This window comes from Ambystoma mexicanum, chromosome 11 (assembly GCF_040938575.1).
Source record: "Ambystoma mexicanum isolate Mex_15411 chromosome 11, UKY_AmexF1_1, whole genome shotgun sequence".
NCBI classification, from domain to species: Eukaryota; Metazoa; Chordata; class Amphibia; order Caudata; family Ambystomatidae; genus Ambystoma; species Ambystoma mexicanum.
Window position 1 is genome coordinate 420580586 of NC_090934.1, and position 16198 is coordinate 420596783.

A 16198-nucleotide genomic window follows, 5' to 3' on the forward strand; every position below is an offset into this window, starting at 1 on the left:
CCAGAGTGAACAGCAACCTCACTAACCTTTGTCATTTTTTTAGAATATTCCTTCAGATGAGACTATACAAAATATGTATTTGTTCAAGTTCAACTTAAAACATTGATTATTGTTTTGTATAATATTAGCTTTTGATGCAAACTGGCTTGTAGGTTTGTCAATATCAAACAACTTTTACATGCGATTTTCTTTTAATTTTACATCTTTATCATTACAATTACTGTTATATAGGCAAAGCCTGGAACTTTAGCAACGTACTATTCTTCTATTGCAACTGGTCTGGAGGATGATGTATGAGAAGTGATTATTGATTTACACTAATAGGTATTGATCACAAAATATCTTTTTTACATTAAAGATAACTCAGCAAATTGCAAAACATTCAATCAACAACCTTGATGTATTTATTGTAGAAAAACATGCAACAATGAAAGTAAACTTTCAGAAAAAAAGTATTTTTGTTGAATAACAGACCCTTTCACTATATGAATGGTGTATGTTTTCGTCTATATACTTTAGCTGCTTCGCATAAATAATTGAATCGTTGAAACAAAATGAAAAACACATTAAAGGGGCCACAATTTAATCAATGTTTTTCAGGATGATCTCACACCAACTCCCTGCGACATCTCTGAAGGTCATCAGGTACAGTTTTCAAGTATGATTTTTTAAAAATGTTACATATACTCAGTGTTCGACTTTATGTCAATACTAACTTAAAAATGTTAATCAGATGATTAACCGTATCTTTTAACTTAGTTTAACTTCTATACAATCATTAAATCAACTTTCTCAAGATGTACTTTGCGAGATCAAAGATTTTAACATTAAATTGTTTAACAATGTAATCAATGTTCTTTGAATGTGTTATGTACAAGGAATGTACTACTGAAGCGGTCGAACTTGAAGAGACACATGGACAAGAGGTAAGATTGTAAAAAATCAGTTTATCTTCCATTTTAACTGTGATGTAATATTTAATATGTTCTATGGTTTCCATGGTGACTGTTATATATGTATGTATGATACTTTTAAGTGGAAGAGCAAATTTCTAAGTTTAGACAATTTCAAAATGCTGTTTTTCCGCATGGTCTGGTGGTCGGCAAATCCAATTTGACTGTTTCAAGGAAAATTCAGAAACAAAAAGGGGACAAAGCTGTTCATCAGTTATGTCATTTATAATACATTTTCATGTTGTAATTCAACAATTCTGTATGTGTGCTATAAATTAAGCATTTCTTTTTCTCTTTGATTAGAGGCATAGGAAGAAGGAGCATAAAGACTCAGGACAACTACACAAACTAATGAGGTTGCTTGCCAAACTGTTGGAAGCAGCTACATTTTGAGGCTCAGCATGGTCCTCGCAAGATGCAGATGTCCAGTGGCTGTAATTTAAATGTATGCAGTGACCCATGAAAAGTAACTCCGGATCACTGTTAATGCACACAACGTCACCCGGTAGAAACAGATAACAAGGAAGATGCTTCAGAATTGCTTGCACAATCCACACCCTCTAACAAAATGCTATCTAAGAAACAGACTGTTTCCTGTTTCCCCAATGCATGTGGACAAATCGGAAATATCACACACAGAAATAACGGAAGCATTTTCGATAATGATTGTGCTCGTTTTGTGGACTTCACTCTTCCTAGTGTTGAGGACTTATCCACCACCATGGAACAGAAAACCAGTTTACTTCAGGACGATTGGCTATTAAAGGAACCAAAATACATTACTTTCGACTGCTGCCTGATCGAGATTATGAACATGATTAAATGTGATCATAAATTGCATGGAAGGATTTGTGGGGATCCAAGGGTGAAGTTTACTTGTGTAGTCAAAGGCAGCAACCTGAAGACCAAGGGTAGCTGTGTACACCACCATAACTAATTTTCACCCTATACTTGGAAAAGTGCATGCTGGAAATGTACTTTGTTCATCTGCTTGGTTGTTTAGCAGATCAATTTACAGTACGATTTCAATTTTTTCGAACTTTGTGGGACTCTTGTTCCCAGCCATTAGCCAGGCATGACACTCAAACAGATGTCAATGGACAATGGTCTTGCTGGGAAAAGGCTCCGGCTTGCTGGTGATGGACAGTGACAGTCCAGGTTTTTCCTGCTAAATATTGCACTTGCCACTTCCAAGACATGGAAACCAAAAAATAGCGAGTTCTGTGGCTGCGCAAGTATCCAAATGTACATCTTCTGTTGCCATGGAAAAATATGGTTTCATTTAATCCACTCAACTTCTGCAATCCAAAGGAATGCCAATAGACCCGATAACCACGTACAGGCATGTTTCCGTAGCCAAGGCCATGTGACAACAGTTCCCAGACATAATGCATCAATATGATGGATGGCATGCCGCTAAATCAATTTTGCAAAACATTACAGCTGGTGGAAAAAAAGGGTCCAGAAACCTTTTTAAATTGGTTACAGTCTATTAGGAATCATCTTTGGTGGAGCTCAAAAACTTGTGATGGATCTGTAGATATTCTGTTTCAAAAATGGCCTTCATTGATGCACCATTGTTCGAATATACACTCTTGGAAAGAAAGCAAACATTTCTATGAATGTGCACATGGACCATTGAGCAAGGAGCAGGAGAGCAAAAAATAGGTGGTTGGTTCCAGTCTCCCCTCCGCACACAGCGCTTGAGAAGATTGCGTGCGGCAAAATGCTTTCAAGAGACACAAGGGATATCTCAGAGTTCTTGCACAATAGAGATATGGCGGTGTTCCATAATATGTGCCTAAAGTACAGAACTAAAAGGTTGCATTTTGGCATAGATGGTATGGAGGCCAGAAAAAGTATGGCTGTACTTTCACACAATGAGAATGTTGCAATGGAACAAGCAAAAACTGCAAAAAATTTCCGGATGCCTCGTTACAACAAGTAGTTTACCAAAAGAAGCAAGCAGTGGGTGGCAAAGCCAATATCCCGGCACATTTGGAATTCGAGAAAGACCCGATATGGAACGTGCTGGCCATGCAAATGCATGGAATTGAACCAGATTACGTTTACAGGGCCCAGCCTATGCCACAGAACATTGCAAAAGAGGTGGGTCCTCCCACACTTGAACTTGTTGAAAGGTTGACTACAAGATTCAAATGGTGTGTGGCTCTCTTCACAATGTTTAACAAAGCCAATTTCAAGCTTTTGCAGTGCGTTTGGAAACTGTTTTCGTTGTACAATAAATGGAATAGTAGGTCATTTGGGATGTCATTAAATAATTGATTTTTAATGAATTACTGCCTGTGAAGTAATGTATAGGCCTTAAAAGTTCTATTTGTCTTTGATTTGTGTATTTACCACCATCAATATAATTGATTTATATTAGAACAATAAATGTCAGTCTCAGTATGTTAACTCAAACCAAATCAAATGCAGAAGAGGTTGGTGAGCTTAAAACCAACAGTTACCAGGAGCTACTTTTGGCTCCCCCAGGCCAACTAATTTAACACTATAAACTAGCTACTTGTTCCACAGTGGTAGCTCCTGGTGACCGGATACGGCTGGATACCCAGGCACTGCTTGTAATTCCTGCTTATCCAATCCAGATTTCAAGCCTGGTTTGTAATCACAATAGTTCGGCATCTAAACAAAAATAGGAGCAGCAACCATACAGAAACTCAATGTCTCTAGAGTTCTGGTCCTCTCCAGGCTGGACTACTGCAACAGCCTCTTCCTCACTTCGCCCCCTTCAACTAATCCGGAATAGGACTGCAAGACTTTTCCTTGGTCTCAAGCCTAGGGACTGCATCTCTCAAGTCCATGAAATCTCCACTAGCTCCCGGTGGCTGCGAGGATCAAGTTCAAGACAATCTGCATCATACACAAGGCTTTCTGGGGTCAAGGACCCCACTACACCCGACCCTTTCCCTAAATACATGCCCGTTAGAGACCTTCCGTCATCTAGCTGCAATTCTGTGCAGACCAGATGCTATTTGTCATGATTCCTGACCCTCATGTCCCCAGCCCTCCAAGATGTCAGGCTGGAGCCAGGCCACAATCACCTACATAGCCCTCAAGGGCCTCTCCATCCCTCCAAAGACCCACTTGGAGTCAGACTTGGCGCTTGTGGCACCGGACTCACTCACTCCCATAGGATAACATTGGGGATTGGGCTTGTAGTGCATTGATGGGGACAAGATGGATGCCCCCACATATTTCGGTTTCCAGAACTGCATGTGCGGTCTAGTCTTTTGGGTGTGGTTCAGCCCAGACACACTTGGAATACTGCAGCGTGACACTCACTGTGTTCGGATCGGTCTCCAGTAGGCCTGCATCTTTCTTCTCCGCTCAGCTCCTGCAAGAACAAGAACACGGTTAGGAACAGCCTTACCTTGCGGCGCTTCTGCCCATCATTCATCGCTTCTTCTGTTCTGAGGGCATCTTCGGCAGTGTCATTCCCATCCCGGCATGCCGCTTCCTAAGGAAAAGGGAAAAGAACAGAAAAAAGGCATTAGTAAGCATTCAGCAAATCTTCGCTTCAAACGCTTACCTGAATCCCAGCCGCTCTGGGGAAACTCTGTCTCCGGAACTTCTCATCCATCTGCAAGAGGGAAAAGACACTCCAGGTTAGCGTGGAAACATCTAGAGGCGCCGCATACCGGGCTTACTCACCGCATTTCTTCTTCATAACCGGCATCACGCTGAAAATGTTGCGGCATCTAAAAGACACAGAAAAAGAACTCCGTTCAATACAAATAAGAAAGGGTCGCATCGCGCTCTCACTCACCTTCAGTGCTACTCATCTCAGCAGCACGTCGCCATCCCCGGACGCCGGCCATCATCTAAGGAAGGAAAGGAACGAAGTTAGAGAACTGTTCAAAAGACTCATTATACTTACCTGTCAGACTCTTGCCAGTGAAGTAACTAGGCAGCAATGAGCCCGCATCAATCAACGCGCCCCTGCGCTGAAAGCAGGACGGAGAGCACACTTTCCAAGAAAACAAGGTGAGCTGTGGATCAAAGGGAAGGGTTGGACCCCGGGGAAGAAGGGGTTCAAGCACACAGAGACAATAGGGAGTTAAACTCTACCAATCCTGTGTTTCAGGCCCAGTCTCCAGTCGAGTAGACTCCAGGGAAGGGTTCGAGGTCGTAAGAGGTCAGAACAGGCTGAGTGATATCCCGTGGATACCAGGTGAGCGTTACACTATTCCATGCAGAAAGTGTGGGGTAGATCTCTTGCTTTGGCAGGAGCATCCCTCTGTAATGGCCTCCCTGCCCCTCTCCGGCTTCTGCCTGATCGCCTTAAGTGCCAGAAGATTCTCAAGACCAAACTATTCTCTTCTTCACCCCCCGCTAATGCCCCCCTCTGTCACATTCATTGACTGGCTGCCTGGTCCCTTCTGATCGCCACAGGACACCAGGCCCTCCTCGCCCAGTATACCCCAGCACCCTGTCTCCCTGCCCCCCCCACCCCATCAATCTGCACCTGCTCTTCTGGGCCCCTTTACCCAGACAAGCCTGGTCCATCCCTGTCCTCGCGCTTCGTATGTGGTCCTTGCACCCCGCTTCCCCTGGCACTTGCCTACCTGGCTTCCCCTTAGCACTTGCCTAGCCCCATTGGCCCTCTTCTCCTCCTCCCCCCTGCACTTGTATATGTCCTCTGGCCCTACACCTCCCCACTCCCTCCCCCCTGCACTTCTTGTTACTGCTCTTGCATGATCCAAATGACACAAGGCCCAGTAGAACCATTAACGTTTTTCTTCTCTGCCCCCCTGACTTTGTCTAGTGGTGCCTGTAAACACCATTTATTGTACAGGCACTTTACAAATAACAAATAAAATAAATGAAGTCTAACCTCGCTGGAAAGTAGGCATCATGTTAAGTGGCTGCAGATAGCAACAGACCAAAGGTCTGTGTGCCACAGTGTTAGCCAACATTGAAATAATGAGCGAAGGACTAGATCTTGCCAATGTGCACTATGAACATGCACCTGTGGCCTTTGCACATTTACATCTTACTGAGCAGGCCCACACGTGGAGGGAAACCAGGCGCGCATGCATCAATGGAGAAATCAAAATGGATTCTGGAAGCGAGTAAGCCTTTCAAAACTGCAGTCAATCGAGGCATGCTGAAATTGTAGTGATGTAAACATTTTTTCTTTTTATTGTTGCTCATTCCATGTGTTGCCCTGGCTAGAACAGTCCACACAGTCTGATGGGTGTGCCGCCCCCCCCTTCCCGGTCCATCTGTGCCGTCTATATATAATTTAGCACTTTTGTATTCGAATTCTGTTTATTTCAGAAAAGAAGTGGCCCACTTTGGCCACAAAAAGAGGCCCACATTATTAATTTTTGGGGTATTGCCCTATTGGACTATAGGTAAATCCGAGCCTGTCTACACCTTGTTTAGGGTCATCTTTGAAAGAATATGTACATGCTGTGGGACCAGGCACATAGATACCATTGAAATGGAAGTAAATATTTGTATATGTAGGATACTTGAAATATTTTGGAGTTTTTCACTGCACAGCTTGCCATTAATATTGTTACATTTTGTGGCATATGTTCTTAGAACGAAACTCCCTCCGACACTTTGAAGGCCAAAATGTGTCCAATATCCACAAAAAAAGTGGTAAAATTCACTAGATTGAAAGCTTACATAGGAATGTTAAGTTTCTATTACCGAGATCTGTCTTTCAAAGCGGTTGGTCATCCATCACATAGGGAGAATGAAAACACAAGACACAATGTAGGCAAAGTCTTAAAATAACATTTATGCAAGTGTGCTGTATGCTGCATGATATACGTTGTGACGGATGACTGTTCAATTTGACACAAATAATAGATATCGTACGTGTTAATAAATATGTACTGTGTATATACAATTATAAATTGGGTACTGAAATATATTTTTGCATTCTCGATTTTCCATAGTTCTATTATACCGAGGTGCGCCTGCCATGGGTACAGTTTACCGGTCGACGGCTTCCCTAACCACGACTGGACAATAATCATCAACCACGCATCTGTGACAACCATTGTCTGGGACAATCGCCAGACACCAATCTGTCTTTTTGCAGTTGCAGTATTAAGGAGCAACATGGCAGCCTATAGGTTCTGAAAATGTATGGATTAGAAAGAGTTGCATTTGAAATTTAAACCACTCAATCCTTTTCTGTAATGGAACGCCATTTTCCTCGATCAGAAATCAGTGATGGGACAGAATAACTTTTCTGTGAAGAATGCAAAGACTGGGATTAATGGATCGATGAACGGAATCAGCATTATACGATGACTGTTCACAGTTACACAAAAAATGAGAACCATGCTATGTTCGCTAGCTATAACCTCTATTGGAAAAAAAATGTTACCCATGTTTACCTCTTTGCAGCATGTCGTCAAAATTAAAAAGTACTTGTTACACTCCCAAATATTGCAGTTTTCTTCAAAATAAACAGTTTTTATCGTTTTGCATCTGTTGTGGCTGTGTGTGTTTGTGTTCCATGTTCTGCGTTAGATAATGTTACGACGTTGGTGATGACACGCTGCCCACTAACCTAATTAAACTAGGTGTAGCTCATCGGGAGCATCTAGTAATGTCAGTGTTAGGGGCGGGTGATATGAATGAATGCCACGAGGACATTTGAATTTAGGGTGATACATGCCCGATCGATTGGGCCAATAACATTTCTGACCAAACTACCCCTTTGATGGGATTGAGTTCCAGATGGTGGGTGCTTGGACTGGGAAAGAGGAGCCTCCTCTTCTGGTTGATTTGTTCACTGGAATGACGAGGAGAAGTGCTGCGCCTGATCTGAGATTTCTGTTGGGCCAGTAGCGTGTAGGATTGTGCTGCAGATATTCAGGTCCTATGTTGTGCAGAGCTTGGTGGGTGATGCACATTGCCTTGAACGTGGATCGCCGCCCGATCGGAAGCCAGTGAAGGACACAGAGGGCAAGTGTGATGTGTTCTCCAAGGCCTATGGCTAGGAGGAGCCTCGTGGTAGTGTTTTGTACCCGTTGGAGATTTCTTAGCTGTGATGCGGGGGCCGCCAGTTATGGGGTGTTCACATAGTCGAAGCCTGAAAGGATGATAGCAATGAACACAAGACTGTGTGTGGGAAGGTGAGGTAGGGAAAACTGCCTGGAGAACGTGCATGTGTAGGTAGCAGCTTTTTGTCACGAAGTTGATGCAATGTGAAAGGGTCAGGCCCATGTCCATAATGCATTCAATGTTTTTTTATTGTTAGAGGAGGAGGGCAGTCACAGGTTTGGGGATGGGGGAAAAGGGTGGTCTTACTGCAGAGCAAGACCTTGGTTTTGCCTGGGTCAAGGACAAGGTGGTGGATGTTCCAACTTGTTATTGTTAAAGTACCTCTTTCTGACTGCCGTGTGCTTTGCAACAGGTTGGTTGTAATATGGAGCTATGAATAGCGAATAAAATAGAAACAAATCTTTGTTGAGGGGCTGTTGCTTTCCAATACCAGGATTTTCCTAGTGCAAGTATTGGCAGCCAGGGATTAAACTAACAATGAACATCAGGACATGGCCAAGAAACTATGTGAAAGCTGAGGGAGAAGGTATGATTTCCAGACTTGGAAGCCAAGGTGGAGGAACAGGTCAGCATATGCTTAATGAGCTAGGCCTAGGGAGTTCAGACACACCATATCCATTGCCATTCCATAAAGCAGCAGCATCCCTATCGCAGTGTGCAATCATGGATTTCACCACTAGCCCCAATTGGTGAACACTTCCACAACCCGCAGGTGGAGTTCACCTTCCACTGATGCTACTGCTGAAAGTGTTTGAATACCTGCGAGTAGCAGAGTCCCTGTAGCCAGACAATGAACCTTCATATCAAGGACAATCCCAAATGTTCCTCCGTCATCTGGCTTTTTTTACACAAATTAATCATGCATTTCTTACCACCAAATCAATGGTGATCTGAAGAGATTTTGGAAGAAACTTTGATTAAAACTAAGAAGACAAGAAAAGAAGCTATGCAGAGCCCCTGCACTAGTAATGGTGGCTCATCCACAATAGACGACGGTGTCAACTCAACAATCCATTATGGAGTAGCACAGTTTTCACTAGAAAAAGCTGAGGAATAGTTCAGCTACAGAATGCAGTTGCGGAAGTGGTCCTGGACCAAATGTGTGGGTGAAACAACGTCCCCCCCCCCCGATGGAGTACAACAGCTTGCACTCCCAAGGAGTCATGGAAGGCCAGGGGCATTTTGCTTCACCATTTCTGCATGGCATTTTTGCCCTACTGGCTGGCATCCCACTGTCTGAAAAAAGTATCAGTGGCATGCCTGCACATTGCTGGGTCACAATGTTCCTGCTGTTATGCATGCTGGAAAGGCACCAGACCGGGTGTTTGACCAACAATTCCCCCCCTGCTTCCTTCCTACAAGGTGCTTGTGGCAGCTATCCAGAGGAGCAGCAGCATGAGTGGGAATCCACATTTGGGGCAAGGTGATAAGCAAATAAACTAAAGAATTGGAGTGGGGGTTGCATGGGCAGTATATATAGGTATATATGTGGTGCTGGTGAATGTATAAGGTGTATGCAGGCTGGTGAGGAAGAGTGGATGAATGCATCAAGGGGAGGGGTGACGTGGGAGTTATTCAAGGTGTAGCAGTGACCGAAAAGGTTACCACATATTGGCACATCCAGCATCAAAATATACTGGAACATACCGACACAGCCAGCAGGGACAGGCTTTCTTACAATGGCATTACTGCATTACTGGGATCATGGGGCACAGCCAGTGTCACAGGTTTCACCATTCTCACCTGTTTATGTTGCCTGTTGTCCCCTTTAGGTGGCGTCTTCTTTCGTATGGTTCGGGACTTAAATAAGCCCGCTCGGCCGTCCTCGGCTTCCAGATTACATTCCGCTTCGATGTCCAAGATCACGGGAAACTCCGGGAGTATTCAAGAAGGAGTTGGGGGGCGCGCGGAAGCAACGCAGGGATTCCGGGAAGTTAGGAAATAGGGAAGAAGATGGGAGAAGGGAATCCAGGGGCCAGGGGATAGCAAGTAGCACTAGAGAAGGTTCGGAGCACACGTCCGATCACAGCTAGTAGCAGCGTTGAGACGCGTGGGGCCACAGGGGTGTGGCTTCTTTATAGAGGACGCTGCGTAGACGTGAAGACTGGCGAGCAGCGTTCTGAGCTTGCCGCCATGTTGGTAGTATTATGGAGTGTAAGGCCCGACGTGTCAGGGACCAGGAGGCCCAGAAGGGGCGAGTTCGATGGTTCATGACAGCCAGCTTGAAACAGGTCTTCTTATACCAGCATATATCGTGGGGAAATCATCCTGAAAATGTGTTGGGAAATGCTGTGAGCGCACTCGATGACCTGGCTGAATGCTCTTGGATTTTCTCATGTGTTAACATACAAAACAAATTGTAAATTGTATAGGTCTGTACCAGATTTTTCACAAAGGGGTGCTGTAAAAAGCACCATTTTAACCTAATATTTTAAAGCAATTCTCAAGAGTGAGCAAAGGGGGAGGAGAGTAGTGTTCCGGATGGTTGCTCAGATTAGCATGAAATATTTAGGTCCCTTCAAATAATATATATTTTTTTTAATGATTAAAAAGGATTAAACAAAATCCAGCAGCTCCAACATGGTCCATTCATTTCACAGAATGTCACACAACACCCCAGGACTTAAAAGGAGTATCCACAGCTCATGAGACAAATCATAAGGTCAATGATCCCTGATCATCCATCAAGAGTGGACCCATAGTGAGTCCTGAAACATTCTGGTGAAGCAGGATCACCTGCACGAGAACAGAGGCACAAGGTCCATCCGAAGCGAGGGACCAGGTAGTGAAATAAATAAATAAATGTTTAAAAAAAGAGTGGACCATGCCTGTGAATCCATGATCACTGCTCGGGAAACCCTTTACACTCTGTTATGGGCAAAGCAGTATCACCTGCAATGCCAGCCGCTTTAAACTTTAGACTGAACGGTTGGTTGTACCTTAAGCCTCCGAGCTGAGAGATGATGGAAATGAGGGTGGCTGAAGGCCCACCATGATTGGCAGTGATGACCGACCAGACACCATTATGGCAATAGCAAGAGACCAGCCGCCACAAGAAGGGTTAGCCAAGGGGTGTGGATATCTGGCGAGTTCACACCTGAGAAGTTCAAGGATCACATTCTGGACAGATGTACTACATGCTTTGCAGTTGATGCTAATAAACTGGTTTGTGATGGCCCCAAGGTTTGATTTTGTATTTAAAAGGGAAGTGCTGTGTCCCACATGGAGGCAGCTCCAAGTGGAGTGCTGCAGCGAACCCTCCCTAAGCATGTGATGACGCAGGCCGGTTGCATCGGCACACATAGGAAATCAAGACAATCCAGCACATAGGAGCACACGTAATCATTTGGACGTCATCACAAAGGTGGTGCCATTATCATGCAGATTTACTGCTGTGATCCAATACACTTACCCTTGCTATGGTACTGCTTGGATGGTCATTACCGTAACAGTTCTGGAACACTGCACATGACTGCAACATTCACCTACTTGCAAACCTCACAGAAGGGGGCATTGCAAGTTCTCACTTCCTTCACGTTGCATTCTAACAAATACATTTTTAATGAGTGCATGATGCATGATAAAAACAATGGGGTCACCTTACCATTGGCGATTTGAGATGCTAAGGCCTTCAAATCAGCGCCCATCGCTCATGCCGAAAAAAAGGGTTTCAATAACTCCCTTCCGCTGTGCACAACTGGATAAAGGACCTGGCTGTTGGATTACCCATATGATGGTGTAGCTATGAATTTCAGTGAAGGGCTTAGAGAATGCCAGTGCAGCCTTCACTAATCCCCTTCTACAGTCGTTCCACAAGTCTACCATCATGGTACAGTAGTACTAATTCGCTATTCGTTGGCAGGTACTCTCCCAGCAGACCGACCTGTACAGAAATACAGGATAGCACATTTTGTGGTGCTGGCGGCAGCATCACATGCAAAGTTCTCAAGGATCCATGCGGTGTGGATGGTGTGACAAAAAGGACTCTGTAGCCTGGGAAAGAGGGGTCTACCATTGCATGACAGATCCATGAGCGACCCAAGGTGTACTTGGTTGCTCTGACAATGGTTACACAGACCGATGTGGCAAACCAGCAATCGTACCGGTATCAAGGTCAAATAACTTTCCCTGAAACGTAGGCTCTTCCGCTCTACACCGAGCGTCCAGACAGGTTTCCCAGGCAATGCTATTCGAGCTCATTACGATGACTTTTGTGGCAACCAGCCACCACAACCTTTACTTGAAGAGAAACTTTCTGGGTCACTGAGCAACCTTCCTGCATCAAAAGGGCATGACATTTCTTGTGACAGCTTACGCAGGCTCAGCCAACATACCAGGGGTCGCACCATTCTGTGGTCCTGGGGAAGGTGGTACATGGATATTAAACGCGGAAAAGTAAAGCCCCCTTTGAAGCACTTCAGGCACATAGGAACGAGGCTATACAGTTATTAAATTTATAACTGTACTCTACGTAGACCCGTGTTTCAGGATTAGGTTCTCGTTGGCCCGTTAGTGGTCATCCTAAAGACTAGTTAGATAGCAAGAACCAAGATGTTAGAACATACTTTGCAAACCTAGAATTAATGGTGCTTCCCTTGACTTATTACATGCCTCGTCTTTTCTTTGGGATAAGAAAAAAATCAGGTCTAAATGTGTATGTTTTACTGTATGTATGCATGCATTATATTTAGCATATAAAAGTCTCATGTATATGTTTATTTGCTGAAAGTTTAAAAGTGATTCATTATTTCTGTTAAATAAAATACCTGGAATTCACAGGATACAAAAAAATAACCAACTGTAGTTTTTGAACACCGAAAAATTAGGAGTCAGTCTGCCCGGGACATACAGGGGCAACATCGAGCAGAGTGCCATTAAGTGTGTCTGCCACCACCACATTTTATAAGCCTAATGCATTTATTTGATGATTTAAATATTTCCTGCCAGGGCCGTCCCTTTGTATTTTGTACATGTTGGGAGCTGCAGACTCCCCACCAACCAATGCAGAATGCGGATTTAAGATGTAGCCTCAAACCAAGTTACCCTTTTAATTTATGGCCAACATTTAAGCTCTCACATGTTGAGCTAAGGCTGCAATAAACTTTGACCAAGCCCAATAATTGCCCTGCAGCTGTTTTCTGTGATATCCCAGTAATTCATCCGACGTTTAAGCCTGTGAATATGGGGAAACTGACAGTAACGTGGTCTACAGGGACTGTGCTATTTTATTGGAACACAGTGGTTGAGAACAAAAGCCTGCGAGACCTTGTATGCAAACATGGTTCCCTGAGGTGGCAAGAGAAAACCAGCGCCTGAAGTAATAAACAATCCACTCTGAGGAAAAACTTGCAGTGAGCGCACCAGTCTCAGCTGCGGTCCCTACAAGCAGGTCACAAAACTGTACCAGAAGACCAACATCCAGAGAGCCACTGTGCGAGTGAGTGGACCACTGCAGTTACAACTCGGGGACCTTAGTCAGCACCTCACAGCAGGGTGATACAGAACCAGTGAGAGGAGGCTGTTGGGTGTTAACAAATTGAAGTGCCACTGACCCACAATGGGAGGGGGTAAAGATATACTCTGTGGATCTGGCCATTGTGCAAGCCCCACACAGAGTACATCAGCAGACCAATCAGAAGTGGCAGTAGATAGGTTGTTAGTTGAGAAGGCTAATATGTGGCCAGATGAACGAGCAGCAGAGAAGAAAGTCTGATTGAGAAATGGGAGCCAAGGAGGAGAGAACCAGAAGGAGACTATAGGAACAGAAGAATCAGACCGAAAGGACTTCTCCACCTTCTCCAATTGTTGTGTCCCCAGGACTCCATACTCTCACCTTGGCTCTTTAACATCTACCTTACTCAGCTGGCACTCCTCACCCCCTTCTCGCCAAACATCCAGTGTTATGCTGATGACATGCAACTCTTCAAACTTCCTGCTGACCCTCTTGCACCTTCCATCATTCTAGAGTGCCTTTCTGCCATCCAGGCCTGGTGCACTTCCAATGATCTCTTCCTCAATGCCAGCAAAATGGAGATCCTTCCCATTGGGACCCCTGCTCCCGACTTCTTCCTGTCACTCTGGACTTCTTCCATGGTGTCTCTTCCTTCTCCCTTTTCTGAAGCCAGAAACCTTGGAGTCATCTTCGACTCCCCTCCCTCTCCTTCCTTCCTCACACCCAGGACATTGCCAAAAAGTCCCACTTTCAGCCCTTCCTTCTCAAAGGAATTCTAACTTTTCTCACCTTCCCCCACAAGGTCAATGTTACCCAAGCCTTGGTTCTCTCTAGGCTTGACTATTGCAATAGCCTCCTTCTGAATCAACCTTCTTCCACTCTGCGACCCCTCCAGCTAATCCAGAATAGGGCAAGATGTATCCTTGGCCTCAAACCCAGTGACCGTATCTCTCCTGCCCTAAAAGAAGTCTTCACTGGCTGCCACAGATTAAATTCAAATCCCTCTGTACCATCACAAGGCTGTCTGGGGCCTGGGACCACTCCATCTGCAACTCCCTCTTACTAAATATTCCCCCTCAAGACCTCGGCGCTCCTCTAGCACCAACTGTGTGTGTAAAGCGTTTTGCTAAACAGAGGGCAGGAGGCCAATCACTTTGCTCAGCTGGCTCCCTTCTTTGGAACAGCCTCCCCCTACCTCTTCGTCTTGAGCATAACTTTCTTAAATTCCGGAAGCTCCTCAAGACTTTCCTCTTTACCTCTTCCTTACTCCCTCCCTCCCTCCCTCTCTGCAAATCTCACAGTTGCTTGTTTGGTGTTCATGGCCCTTTATGTATCCCCAGGACCCTGATCTCCCACACTGAGTCAACCCCAGCTTTGGTCCATTCTCAGCATTTGCCTTGGCACACACTCCATGGAGGCTTGCACTTACCTTCATTGCACTTCACCTGTTGCTCACCCACGAGCACCCCAGCACCTATCCCATTCCCCCTCCCTTCTGCACTTGCAGAACACTCACAAGGCATAGTAGGTTTGTCCCCCCATCCCCACTGTAATATATATTTCAATGGTTTCTCATCCCCTGTTCCCTCCCTTTTGCCCTGTGGGCACTTTGAAACAGTATTTACTTCCTGTCTAAGCACCTAACAAGCGAACAATAAATAAAATAAACAAATCCTGAGGATTCTGGGAAACTGAACCAACTTGTTCTGTAGAAAGGTTTGGACGGGTCATAGGAATTGTACCTCTTGGAATCCAGACCAGGGCCATGCTGCAAGCCAAAGTGAAAGGAATCGGTTCCCTTATCGGGAGTAAGAAGGACAACATATTTGTTTAGCTATCAAAGGGTACAACATCTCCTACATGTCAAGTATGGTACTGTAACCCTGGATCAGAAGAGTAGGTGTGAGGCACGATCCTCCTGGCTGAAATACTAATGAAGCTGAGCCCTATACCCAGAAACTGTTTTGTTTAGAGAACAAAGGGGCAATCAGTTTCCTCACAAAAATAATCCAGTTCATTATTGGACCCAGGCTGACAGTCCTGGCATAGACATTCCAGTTTTGTTGTAGAAAAACTCCTGGGTCTTCTATGAGTTAATCCCAACCATTACCTGCTGTGTCTGAATAAATCATCTTTCACAGTCACTTCTTCAGAGATGGTTTTAGTTGGTTCACCACAGGGGGGTGGGGAGGATTGCTTCTTCAAGGTCTCCTAGGGAGCAATACAGTTTTCTATCGCACAAGCCCCAGTGATTATTTTACTACTCTATTCGCCCATCAGTGTTTTTTCTGGCTTAAATTCCCTGAAAAAGAACCAGTTTTAAAAAAAAAAAAAAAAAAAAAAAACGGCAACAATCCAAAATTTGAAAAGCTAAAGAAATATACCAAATACGCCTAAGAAACCCTAAAGCTCTTCCTTTCCCACCACACACCATGAATTGTCCATAACTGCATAGCGGTCATTTATATCATGACTACAGCCCTGTCCTGACACATACACTTACAATGTTTTATCCAAATTCAAAGGGGGTCAAATGAGAATGCAATAAGAAAAAATAAGTATGTTTGAGAGTAGCTACGCATGAGTCGGAGGCAGGCAGCTCTAGCATGCAAAATCCGGGGCCGCTCTCCCACTTGATTGTCCAATTCATTTCTCCCAAACAAACATTTAGGCCCACGCTGTATGCAAGCACGCTTATTTTCAGGCATGTGCAGCGCAGAAGCACTCTTGCCAGTAA

At 44.6% G+C, this 16198-nt stretch overlaps 1 protein-coding gene across 17 annotated transcripts in view; it reads right to left on the minus strand.

Moving 5' to 3' along the window:
* The window catches only part of DGKZ (diacylglycerol kinase zeta), a 1700725-nt gene that overhangs the window by 646001 nt on the left and 1038526 nt on the right, over positions 1–16198 (minus strand). The window lies entirely within an intron of this gene.